The sequence below is a fragment of the Harpia harpyja genome, chromosome 23, assembly GCF_026419915.1.
Source record: "Harpia harpyja isolate bHarHar1 chromosome 23, bHarHar1 primary haplotype, whole genome shotgun sequence".
Lineage (NCBI taxonomy): Eukaryota > Metazoa > Chordata > Aves > Accipitriformes > Accipitridae > Harpia > Harpia harpyja.
In genome coordinates, this window is record NC_068962.1 from 5,718,344 (window position 1) to 5,731,257 (window position 12,914).

Genomic DNA, 12,914 nt, shown 5'->3' on the forward strand with positions numbered 1-12,914 from the left:
CAAACCTCAGCCTGCTCTAGAAAGATGTATTCAATGCATTTCATCACCTCCCCATTTATTCATTCATGTACCAGTGGCCTGTGCCCCATGACTCAAAGTCTATTGAACTCCACAATAGTTGTTCTCATGAACCTCCATGGGTATTTGATTCAGCCCTCCCAAAAGCAATTTGTTTTGGAGAGTTTTTCTTTCTAAACATTGTTCCTTTATAGACATTTAAATCAAAGTTTTCAAGACTCACAATGTGTCTGGTAGCACATTTGGGGAGGGGCTGGGAAGTTGCATTACACAAAAAGTATAAAAGCCAGCAGTTCTTTTTTATTGTGTTCTGGTTACAACTAAGAAGGTGTTGATTCAAAAGAAGACTGCCATGCTGCCCAAAATTAAAATTTATACTTTTCCAGAAAAAAGCTTGTAGTATTATGAGTCTTATGATGAGAATACACCTGTAGTCAAACCATAGTCATAAAAAATCATTTCACCATAACAACAGAAAATAAGATGGAATGGAATAACTACCTGTTCTTTTATTAAAACAATAATAGATGAAAATCTGTCAAATGAGAATTTTTAAGGAGTCCTTCTTAGAAGTTAAAACCAGGTAAATTTATTACCTGGGGTAATTTGACCAAAGAAATTGATTTAAGGGGGATATACTCAATTATTAAATGTGAAGGGGAAAACAGGAAAAATTGTCTTCTAAGCAGCAACAAGTTTCTTAACTGTCCATTAGTTTTCAGGATACTCCAGTTTACTAATTTTGGAACTAATACTTGTCACAGTTGCAATAATGAATCACATTTAATCAGAAGTCATTAATTTAAGTTCCAAAGCTTAATTGCTTGAATTCAGTAGATTGAGAATTACAATTTACCTAAATTTCCTAAATTTGAGCAAGAACTTCACTTTATGCAAATTAATCTTCAGCGGTACGCCTCTGACCAGACACCGTAGGTTCAGTCCTGAGAGCTGTGGTTACCATCAAAAGTTTTCTGCTGTTATTTCACCGCAGAAGGTTCAGACCAGGATGTAATCTCGAGTTATTTCAAAATCTGAAGGGAATTTGACTTTGGAAGAAGCATGGGCAGAAGACAGGATGGCTTAGTTCACACGGAGCTCTGCAAGAACTCTTAGCATGGCCTGTGTCAAAATGGAAAAGTCGCTAAAACTTGCTCTCCTGAGCTGTTACGCTCCCAGAGGACGGGGCCAGAGCAGCCGATGTGAAACGCACGCCATCTCCTGCCACGTGGGCAGCGCCCACGGCCAAGTCCAGGGCTGGAGCTCTTCCACCTCCCCTTGAGCCCCGGCGGGTGGTCCCGGGCAGGCTGGCGCAAAAGTCCCTTTTTCACCCTACGGAGCTGCGCTGTTTGTCGTGGACCCGCAGGACGTGTGCCAGGCTGGGCTGGTGACTCACGTCTCCCTCCCGCAGAGCTGCCCCTGCCAACGGCAGGGATTGCCCACCAGTCGGCCGGCGCTAACGGGAAAAGAGCAAAGGTTTGGACGCAACCCTGAGGTGGCTGGTTGCACGCCAAGGCAGACTTCGAGCTTGCTTGAAGGCACGTCTGTGTAGACATAACAAAGGGCAGCTCTCTCTCATTCAATCTCAGTCAGCCCATGGAGCTTACTTCTGTCTGAAAGACATGAGATTGTTCCTGCTGTCTGGTAATACAATTAAAAATATTTTATTTTCCTCCTGAGTCCTTGCAAAACGTGTGTGGATAAGTGCGTGTGAGTGTGAGAGACTAAGCACAGGCAAATGTGACCTCTCTAAATACGTTAGCATAGACTAAGCATTTTGTACTGTTTAAGCTATTCCGTTTTCTAATTTAAAAAGTCAGGGCATTAGTTCATTGTAATTCTATCTTGGAAGAGAAAAAAAAAAGAACAGCAAGATTAGAAAAGTAAAATACATTAACGTCTTAATGTTCTGGTGAGCACACCACTGTGTGCAGACAAAGCAAAACTAAGTCTCTGCTTGGATTCACAGTTTGCACTTTATATAGGTCAGAATGCAGCAGCAATGTGAGTAGGGAGCGAGCTAGTCCTGCATCCATGCTTCTAGCATACATATATCATATAACTTGAGTGGCCCACCTTCCCTTCCCCCTCAGAAAGCAAAGAGAAAAAGAAACATCCTGGGAAAAATGTAACAAGAAATGTGTAAAATGTAAAATAATCTCACAGACTATAGTTGGACTGTTTTGTGAGTGCCAGGAGTTTTATGAATGAACTCTTTATGGTGTTCAACCAATAAACTTCCAACATTTGGAGGCTTTAATTACCGCTGCATTTTTCTTTTTTTTTTTTTTTTAGTGCTTCATTTCAAACACCTCCAGTGGGACAGTGTAAATCACAGAGCTCAGACCTTTGTGAATATTATTACTCTTTCATGTGGCTCATCTATATTACCCAACAGTAAAATTCAGTGTCAATATTTCTGAGACAATGTGTACTTAACTTCTTTCTTTTTTTTTTGGTCAGGTGCTAATTTATTATTCCCGTGTACCAGGAGCTGTCTGTTAATGATGCATAATAGGACTATTTTAGCCCACAAAGCGGGAGGAAATGCATATATAAATCATTCTCCCCACCACCACAGTCTTTTGGGAAGCACAAAGAGCATACATTAATAATGACTCTAGTGAATACTAGCACTTTGTTGGAGCTAACGTGAAGAAGAAACATAGCTTCCTCTCAGGTACATTCAACACTTGAAATAGATATCTACTAAGTGATATTTCTTCTGGTTAGCTAACAAGGGTTGCTGGTTTCCTAGGAATGATCAAGGTTTTCTTGGCACCAAAACTTTCTCCAAGGGACATGAGAGAGTCTCTTCTAGTTGGAAAAGTCAGGAGGAACAAAACTTGTCCTAAACCCACCCACAAAGACTTGACCAACCGGAGTGATGCACTAAAGGCACATGATCTTTGACCAAGTGCTCTCTAGCTTAGACGTCTCTTTTTTAGAGCACCCTGGAAATAGATTCAGAAACCCTCCCCAGCATTCTAGAGTTTAAACTTCCCCCCAGTAAATGAGAGCAAACCTGTCCTTCTCCTCTGTGTCCGAATGTACTGGCGAGCCCAGGTAAAGCTCAACTGCCCCACGTCAGGGTGCAATCCTGGCCTTGGAGCCCATTCCCAGCACTCACCTGCAGTGTCTGCTTAGGAAAGGAGGGAACCAAGGTCAGTGTATAAGATCCCTCCTGCTTCCAGCAACTAGCGATTTAAGGATTTCTCACGTTGGAAGCTGCATTCAGAATTCCATATTTCATCTGTCCTCCATGGATTTGTCTACAGTGCACCCTTATCTCCCTCGGACATTTCTGCAGTGAGTTCTCATTGCTCCTCAATTGGTAGCTGTCCCACGTCCCTCATCATCATAGACAACCTTCCCTCTACTTAAATAGTGCCATCAAAGATGAGATAAGCAAAACTGCGTGTAGTTTTCAAGCTACGTGCACATCAGTTATATATACAGTGGCCTAACAATGCTCTCTGTTCTGTCCTCTGCTCCTTTCCCAATAGTTCATAATATTTTATTTGCTTTTCTGACTGCTGCTGAGCACTGGGCTGGCACTTTCAGACCACTATTCACAATGATGCTAACATCACTTTCCTGAACGTGGTAAAATAAAATCTAGAGTTGACATAAGCTTCTCCTGGACTATTTGGCTTCAATTATACTCCCCACCATATCGCTGGAGGCTGGAGAGCTTTTTTGGCACATGGAAGACTTTTTTCCATAGACACCCCCTTTATCATCAGCCCTTCAAGTGGCTTGTGCAGCTGACATGGCACTGTGTATTCTTATTCTTGGGATGTTCTGGAACAATGTATTGTGAATTTGTATCCTGCAGAAACACTCATTAGCTGTGGTTTATTCAAGAGACAGTTTGTTCTGTCTCTCGCTGCACTATTAACTGCCCTCCTTCTCCAGAATATCTCCTCCTCTCAGCAGAACACTTAAATTCTTAACTTATGGAGGGTAAAATGTTCTTTTCAGCTGGAAACCCACTTCATAAATCTGTGTGTGAATCTTTCCAGTACATCAGACTTGATATTTTATATAAACATGCAGATTTACAGCCATATTTTATGCAAACGTACATACCATTAATGTATGAAGTTCATTAGTGGCTCCTGATTGGGTCTAGACAAAACAAGGATCTCTTCAAGGGATACAATGAGAAGAGCTCATTATGTATATGCAGCTAAGTGGCATGAGATCTGTAAGCAGAACTAATATCTTTCATTAGACAACTGGTATAGTTTGAAAAATAAAAACCAAGCTCTTGGGCACATAAGATATTCAGATCTGAAAGAAAAGCAGCAGCTTTCAAAGCTAAAGACAAGCACAGACCAATTGCTCAGAGTTTAGTTAAATATGTATCAATTAGATCATCTCTGAAAAAATGACAGCTGGTATCAGTGAAGTAGAGGTAGAGTACCACTAGAAAATGTAGAGTTAGGGTTATTTTTTCCTCAGCACTTGGCTTTTATCAACATTGAATTTCATTTGCAATTTTATCACCCTGTCTCTCCAGTAACGTGAAAGCTTTCTGCAGCTCTTCACAGCTCACTGTAGATTTGATTATTCTGAATAACTTTGCCATCAGCAACCTTTATCACCTCATTATTCCTTGCTTTTACCAGATGATTTACACTGAGTATCCATACGTCCTGCTTTATTATACAATACCAGCATACTAGTACTGTTATGGCAGTACAGCCATAATCTGTGCCGTACCCATCATCAAGTTTTTGTAAACTTCGAAGCATAGGAGAGTTTCATGAAGGTGACCATTGCACAGTGAGATAGTTCTTCAAACACTTGAGGATATTTGAGGAAGGATTCACTTGACAGCTCAATTTAAAAATAAAACAAATCCAGAAAACTTAGGGCATGCAGTATAGCTCCTCTGAGAAATGTTTATTTACATCAGCTGAAGATCTATCCATGTGTATTTTCTGCTTTTAACTATGCATCACATTCTATAGGTTCTCAAAGACCTTTACAAAATACTTTCTATTTTACTCTGAGCTGTAAATGTACTGGCCAATACCTCCCTAACTGGTGAGCCAGACATCATATCCTTTGACTTAGAGCCTTGCAACTGAGCGAACTTTAGTGGAATTGCATCTGCTGTGCTTTCAGATCTAACTTTGATTTGAACACCAGGCAAACAGAGGTATGGGGGGGTTTGTTTACAGTTATTTTCTATATCTTGGAATGGAACTAAAAAAATCAATTCACCAGTAAATAAATGACTTGCATCATGGATTGGCGTTTTGGCAGGAAATGCAATTTCATGATTGGACATAGTATATCCACATGAGATTTGCCTGGGATTCTGCCAAATATTTAACATAGTCTACATGTATTTTTGGAATTGGACAAGCTATTATTTAAATGCTGTAATGTGTACTTCAGATAGAACAATGTGCCTGACAAGCACAGTAGATAGTTGAAAAAATACTAATTATCATTATTTTCAGTTTCAGTAAGATTCGATAGTTCTTTTTCTGGAATTCTGTTGCCTTCCAAATTTTGTGTTAAAAGTTTGGGAAATAGGAGGACTACTATTTTTTTCTAAGTTTGCCTATTACCATGGAAATATGAATTCTTATAGACATAATAAATAAGATATCAGTCACAGTAGACTGCAGCCCCTGATCCTGTCCCTGGGCTCTAGACTTTCTGTGCTTGTCTCCTGGAAGGGGAACAATAGATGGGCACATCTCCAAAACATTCCCTACTTGGCAGCAAAATGAGACTTCGCCCACTGTAAACTGTGCAGAGCGATGCCATGCCCTCTAGGTTACAACAGCTGGAAATGTTAATCCTTGATAATTATCAGTGGGCAGCTGAATTAAGACCTCACTGAAATGAGTGAGGAACCTGGTGCTGCTCAGCACCATGGTGCTATGCCCTCTGTTAACCCACACTGTGCCAGTCTGTAGCAGACAACAGAGCCCAGATATCCCGAATATTTTCCCCACGATGGTCACTCCAATACTAAAAGCCAATATAGTAAGTCAGTATAATGTTCAATCAAAGCTCATTTAATCTAATGTGAGACTGAACTGAATTATGTTGCAGCACGTAGGTTTGCCCCCCCAAGCATTTCTACATGTAGATTTGCCCTTAAGCATTTCTGTATTGGTTACTCCCTCTTCAGCTCCCACAGTTTTCCTTAAAACTATGTCATGTAAGAAATTACTTTATTATAAAAGAAACATGGATGGCAGGTCGAGGGAGGTGATTCTGCCCCTCTGCTCCGCTCTGGTGAGACCCCCCCTGCAGTACTGCGTCCAGCTCTGGGGTCCTCAGCACGGGAAAGACACGGACCTGTTGGAGCGGGTCCAGAGGGGGGCCGCAGAAATGATCAGAGGGTTGGAACGCCTCTCCTATGAGGACAGGCTGAGAGAGTTGGGGTTGTTCAGCCTGGAGAAGAGAAGGCTCCGGGGAGACCTTATAGCAGCCTTTCAGTACTTAAAGAGGGCTGATAAGAAAGATGGGAACAGACTTCTTAACAGGGCCTGTAGCCATAGGACAAGGGGTAATGGTTTTAAACTAAAAGAGGGTAGATTCAGACTAGATATAAAGAAGAAATTTTTTACGATGAGGGTGGTGAAACCCTGGCCCAGGTTGCCCAGAGAGGTGGTAGATGCCCCATCCCTCGGGACATTGAAGGCCAGGCTGGACGGGGCTCTGAGCAACCTGATCCAGTTGAAGATATCCCTGCTCATTGCAGGAGCACTGCAGTAGATGACCTTCACATTCTTTGATTCTATGACTTTAATTTCGTTTTTAAAAATTAAGTGGAAAATGCTGAAGAACATGATTTGTAAATGTATCTTTCAAGATATTTTTCATGGAAGGCAATATTGTCTCACCCTTGTCACTGCAAGACCTAAACCTCATTGCTTTAACTTAACTTCCATAAATAAATATTAGTCTGTCAGAACCACTTTACTGCTTTGTTGGGGGGTTATAGCAGTCATAAAAGAAAAGAAGTGGTTTGGTGTCCATAGTGTGAAAAGAATTATTCGCTTTCAGATTCCTATTTTTCTTACAAGTTAGACCTATTTTGTGGAGATATATTCAAAAGGGAAGATAGAAGCATGTATGGTAATAACTAAGATCAGCCTTAGCAGATTCTGCTGACTGTATTTAGACACTGTTTCATTTTGGGTTTAGGTCTAGCCAAAAAAAGGGCTTATGTGTCCAAAGCCAGGACTGTGAGAAAAAGTCCTGTTCATCTGTTGTCAAAACTGGAGTCTCATAAATATCACAAATGCCTTGGCTTTCCATTTGTAAAGCTCTTGAGAGTGGAGGAAATGCAGCTCCTCTGAACCTGGGAAAAAGATAAATTTTATAAAGTGGGGTTGTATTTTATTTTACTTCATTATCAAGGAAATAGACTGCCTTTTGTTATGTTTCTTTCCCAAGATAAGATGTTAGGAAACTTTAAAGAAGAACAGATGAAAATTTGTTTTGAAAGGATATAATTAAGGATCAAGAGAAAACTAATCTGGATTTAAATAGCTTAAAGATGTTGTTGTATGTATTAATGCAAGAAAATATTAAACTGCAATGCAAGTCAAAGGCTCTTTGAAAGAAGCCCAAGGACTCCAATCTATGAGCAGTCATGCTGAAATTTGCTGCGTATGGAGATAATCCATATGCATTGGTGCCAAAATTATTTAAAGAATTTTGGTTGCAAGATTTGACCCTGGAAAATTCGACATTCAGGTCTTTCTGGTTTAACTCCTCCTCCATCCTCTCTTAGGTCTTGATTCAGTGAATCCAGGAAAAAAAACCCCATGAACTGGGAGAGGCAAAGATCCTGTGTTGTATATACATATATATACATATAAAGGTAAGTGCGTACATAAATATTTTGCTGTGCAGAACTGGCTTGCTGAGTTGTGGGACATAAGGATCACCTGGTTTCAGACCTTTCCAAGATCATTAGCAAATTCTGAAAACTAGTACAAGGCCAATATTTCCAGCTGCTTGTGACACTCTGTCCTGTGAGACTGTTCCTGAAGAAGCAGCCACTGTGCCACCGTGTGCTCATTCTATAGGACAGAATATATCACCTCTATACTGAAAGTTTTCAGTAAAACTGTGGTGAAATATAGTGTGATGCTGTTTCCACAGAGGTCCTCAGCAAAAGAGAAATCTCCCGTCAGCCTCCATGGTGAAGGATTGTCCAATTTCATTGATAAGAAAATCACATACTGTTCCTCAAAAAGAAAATACAGTCATATATGCAAAAAGGTGTTCCAAAAATTAGGGTGATACCTGTGTCAGTATCTTGGTAAGCTACCTGACTGGTAAAGAGAAGTGCCAAGTTTCTGGATACTCCCAGAGAAACACAGAGGTTCTACAAGTCTAAAAATAAATTAAATTGTCTAATTCGTCACCTTCTTTGAATAGTGATTAGAAAGATAATCTCCATTCTCCAGGATATTTGATAAAACTTTAGTGTAACAGGCTGAGGATTTTCAATTTTATTTGTCAGATGTCAGCATCCTGGTTCCTGAACATAAATTAAAATTTTCTTAGATTTTCTTAGATTTTTATTGGCTTTTAGGATCACTTAAGTTGTATTTGTTGGAAATTTTGACATACACATTTATAAGCGCTTATGTTTGAATTTTTGGTAGATTCGTTTTCTTCTAGGGAGTGGCTGCATGGATAGATGAGGGGAAAGAGCTTGATTCCTTTTATATTTGCCATGGTGAGGTGTATGAGCAATAAAGGTCTAAAGTTTAAGGGTAGTTTGTAATGGATGTTGGGGGGAGGGGGTTGAGTAGTGCTTCACTTTTTTTACCAAATTAATGTTTTAAATGACAAATAAATAAGAAAACCCCCCCTCACACCTTATCCCTTGCCTTAATGAAATGCTAATTTAATCATTCTAAACATATGGCACTTTTAAATTATGGATCTGAGATAATAGTTCCAAGTGCAATAAACTGTCATGTAAACTGTGATTAAGCACCATAATAATACGAACACCCACCTATTGTATTAGAAAACCACTTTTACAGCGTGTGTCAGCGAGGCAATATCTCAAAAGATTGGTAATAGCTAGACCCAACCCTCTCCCCCGCACTAAAATATGACACAGGCGGGATTTGGACAACTGAGTTCAGGAGACTGATCCGCTGTACTCTTGCCCTCGGTGACTGGCAGAGAGCAGAAGACCCTGGTGGAGGACGAGCGGTGGGCTTTCCCTGCCACGTGTCCTGCTGGTGGGCTGTGGGGTGATGCTGCTGGTTCCTGGTGGTTTCCCTCAGGCAGTCGCCTTCACCGTGGGGAGCTTACCCTTGTGGTTTCCCCACCCGAAACAATCAGCGGCAATATTTGCTTACGGGATTCCTCCCTACACATCAGGGTGTAGTGTTTGCTCACCCAAGCCCTTGCCACTCTTGGTGTGCTGTGACCCACATCAGGGAACTGACCTCTTCGAAATAACGCCCTGACAAAAAAAAAAAAAATCAAAACCCAATTACGTTCCTTACCCTGAAATCATACATGAATTTCTCCCCCCGACGTGTGCTTGTCACTTGTGCAGTGCCCCCTTCCCACTGTCACCAGGGACAATCCTGGTTAAAGACGGTCCCACCTTCCCTTAATCCCGCACACCCATCCCCGTAGCTGGGCATGTGCAGCTCTCTGTAGGGCTGTGCTGCCACTTGATCGCTCGTACCATTTTGTGGCACGGCTTCACAAACAGCTTAATCAACACAACTGAGAGGAAGGAAAACTCAGGAGGGTGGTGGTGGGAACAAAACCTTCAGGGTGGGAACCTCTCAAACCAGCTTTGCCAGCAGAGATATTGCAATATGGAACTACACCCCTAGGCACTAGATGCAGCATCATGAATCCCAACCTAAAGGCAGCACCTAATTTTCAAGCACTGTAGAACCGAGCTTTATAACAGCAAAAGCTGTTCTTTTCCTTTTTTTTTTTTCCTAAAATAAATCCTAAATGGCTTGTGATAACAAATTTACCATTTTAAATCTGAAGTCTCTAGTCTTAGAAAGATATGAAAACACCACTCGTGGGCTTGTTAAAACTGTTTAATGGAATTATGGCATAGCATCTTATTTCCTCCTCAACTTTTTAAAATGTCATTTGGCATTGGGAGTATAGAGAGCTGTTGGAGCTGCTAATCAGAAATAAGGAAGCAATGGGACAACTCAGTGCCCAGAGTTACATTCTCAATTAATAGTGATGTGACTTCAGGGAAGCCTGCACTTACATATTGCCAACATATTTCCAACACGTATGACAGCCTCTTAACCATTAGATCATTCTAGATTTTCCCTCATTCTAAAACCAGTAGTTTAATTACAGTTTAATTTAGATGCATTGTAGAAAAGTTCACTGATCATCTTTTGTCCCTGATAGCAGGCAAATCTAGACGCTCTGTGATGCCTTGACAGTTATGCTTGATACCTTTTTTTCAGTCTTATTTTAGATTAAATCACAAAACAAACTAGTTTCTCAATTCAAACATTAAAGTCCGGTCTATCTCACCAGCCTCCTTTTGAATAAGCCAGTGGTTCCTTAATGAAGTATGAATTACAGATTATGAAACATGAACAGATAAAATAAAATCTAAAATGAATAGCACACACCCTCTTACAGTTGAGCAGGAACTAAAGTCTGATTGTATTAATGAAGAGCATGATCTTTTTATGGATGAGAGGAATAATTCATTGGAATTCATTTGTTTTTTTTTTTAATATATTTCTTTAATTAACTGTATGGCTTGTAATATAACTAACTAAATGAAAACTGTGTCACAACCTGTAGCCCTGCGTGCATATAGCTATGCACAGATCAGATGGGTGCTATGAACTCAAAGCTCCTTTCTGGAATTCAGCCATTCCCAGGGGCGGAGAGCATCGTCGTTTGTGCTTGAGCGGTTGGCTTGTCACCGCTGGAGGGGATGTCACCAACCCTCCTCCTGTAGAAAGCCGCTTCGCCTAGCTGGGGAGGCAAGGGGAGGAAGGCCGTGCAGACGCACAAGTCCCTCTTGTGATGGGTTCTTGTTACGGGGAAGGAAAGTCTCCTTGCAGTTTCCGCGTAGCTCTTTAAACAACTTGAATTAACTTTGAAAATCATTTGCCACTTCCTCAAGTGGCAGGTCTGTCTCTGGTAGCCCAGGAGTCCGGTCTGGAAGGTGACTGCCCATCAGGTCTGTCATGTATGTTCAGTAGGTCCAACCCGGGAGGCACTCAGTTTACTGCTTTCTGACCTGCTAGTGTTGGCACGACTGCATTTTACAAATCCCAGCTCAACATGCAAAAAAGTACTACGCCAGGCCAGCTTTTAGGGTTGCTTCTAGGTTGAATCTGACCCGTTGTGCTTTGAATAGTAAGTGGCAAGCACAAAGAAGCTTTGATCTTGACTCGAGTTTATAGACAGACTATTTTTACTATACTTGGTAAATCAAGTGGTTTCATAGGTTAGATCTTAGAAGTTCCCACATGGGTATTTCCCAGTTTCACTCTCAAACTTTGCTGAAGGTAACTAAAGAACAGGAGTGAGGGAGGTTAAGGTGAGAGCAGACCTGTAGCAGGGTTCAGGTGGCTCCAGGTGGGCTGTGACCGCTCAACGGGCACCGGGCAGGAGGTTCAGCTGCCAAGGCTGGATGCTCTTCTGGAAGACCCCTGCCATACCCTGGTGCTGAACCTTGGCCCCTGCCCCTTCTACTTCTGTTCTGCAACAGCCTCTCTGAGCACGAGCTGGGTCTCTGTGAGCTGAAACCCATGTCCGAATCTCCTTTTCCCTCTTTGAAGCTGAGTCCAGGTCCAGGAGAAAATTCACTTTGCCCCCAGTTCTTTGACAGTTTGAGCTCCCTCGAATCAATGGAAAACAATAAATGCTGAACCCTCTCTGGTCACAGCTCTGTGTGGTCTGAAAGGGCAACCTTAGAAAAGCTGCAAAATGGAAAACAAATTTGATTTCACAAAATGGATACTGCTTCACTGTCATTTTTCTATCGTCTCCTTTTGTACCTTGTTTATTCCCCCTAATTGCCTGTGAGACTTAGCATTTGTTGATAGCAAACCTCACCTACTTACCTGAAAATCCTCAGGGCCATGTTCACTTCAAAGCCCAGCCTCCCTGAGTGTTTACAGCCTCTCCAGGTTTGAAGTTATCTGGAAATATCAGCATATTTGAATTAATGTTATTAAAACACTCACCGGCTGTAAACATACTGTATTCATTCCAAGTGCAGAGTTGTCATAATTTTTCACTTTAATTTTATCTAGTCAGTCCCTGCAATGACTAAAATTTCTAAAAAGGAGACACCTATGTGCAGATCACTGGTAAAATTGTTTTCGATTTCTTTTTTTTTTTTTTTTTATTTAAATGAATAATTGGCTTTGTGAAGAAAGCAAGTACAGGGATTAAGTCTGCTTAAATCTTGCCTGAACTGGAGTTCAGGTGTTTAGAACCCAAGTAATCCCAAGCCTGTGAACCACATCTGCCTCTTTACCAGGACTGCCTAGCCCTGGAGCTATTTATATTCAGTAAACTCCCTGCCCAGTTTGGGAACCCTCTTGGCATGTACCTTGGTTTGTACATATGATGTAGAAACAAGGAACAGAGACTTTTATGCTGTACGGTCTAAGTTTCCTATTTAAAAATTCAGTGAAGTGGTGCCTAAAGTAGATACAGGGAAATAAAGGGGAGAATAAGGAAAAAGCAGGTTAAGGAGTCCAGATATAATTTAGGAGTTTTCAAATTAGCTGGGCCAGATCAGTTTCATTCTAGGACATTTGAAGCACTACCTGAAGCAATCGCAAAGCTACTGTCTTTGAAAAGCGATGGTGAATGATGAGGTGTTGAAAGATTAGGTAAGGACAAATACACTGTACAAC

At 41.1% G+C, this 12,914-nt stretch overlaps 2 long non-coding RNA genes across 8 annotated transcripts in view; both read right to left on the reverse strand.

The window, feature by feature from the left end:
* Positions 1-324: 324 nt before the first annotated feature.
* On the reverse strand, positions 325-9,353 carry LOC128135610 (uncharacterized). Its single transcript, XR_008233166.1, has 3 exons — positions 9,035-9,353; positions 4,111-4,168; positions 325-1,631 (listed from the first exon to the last, which is right to left on the reverse strand). It is a non-coding gene; the product is annotated as an uncharacterized LOC128135610 (long non-coding RNA).
* A 726-nt stretch (positions 9,354-10,079) lies between these two features.
* Positions 10,080-12,914, reverse strand: part of LOC128135609 (uncharacterized) — a 56,301-nt gene continuing 53,466 nt past the window's right edge. For all 7 annotated transcript variants that reach the window (XR_008233164.1, XR_008233165.1, XR_008233162.1 and 4 more), the window contains 2 exons: positions 12,111-12,188; positions 10,080-11,966 (listed from right to left, as the gene is read on the reverse strand). This is a non-coding gene — a long non-coding RNA (uncharacterized LOC128135609). The remainder of the gene's footprint in view (positions 11,967-12,110; positions 12,189-12,914) is intronic.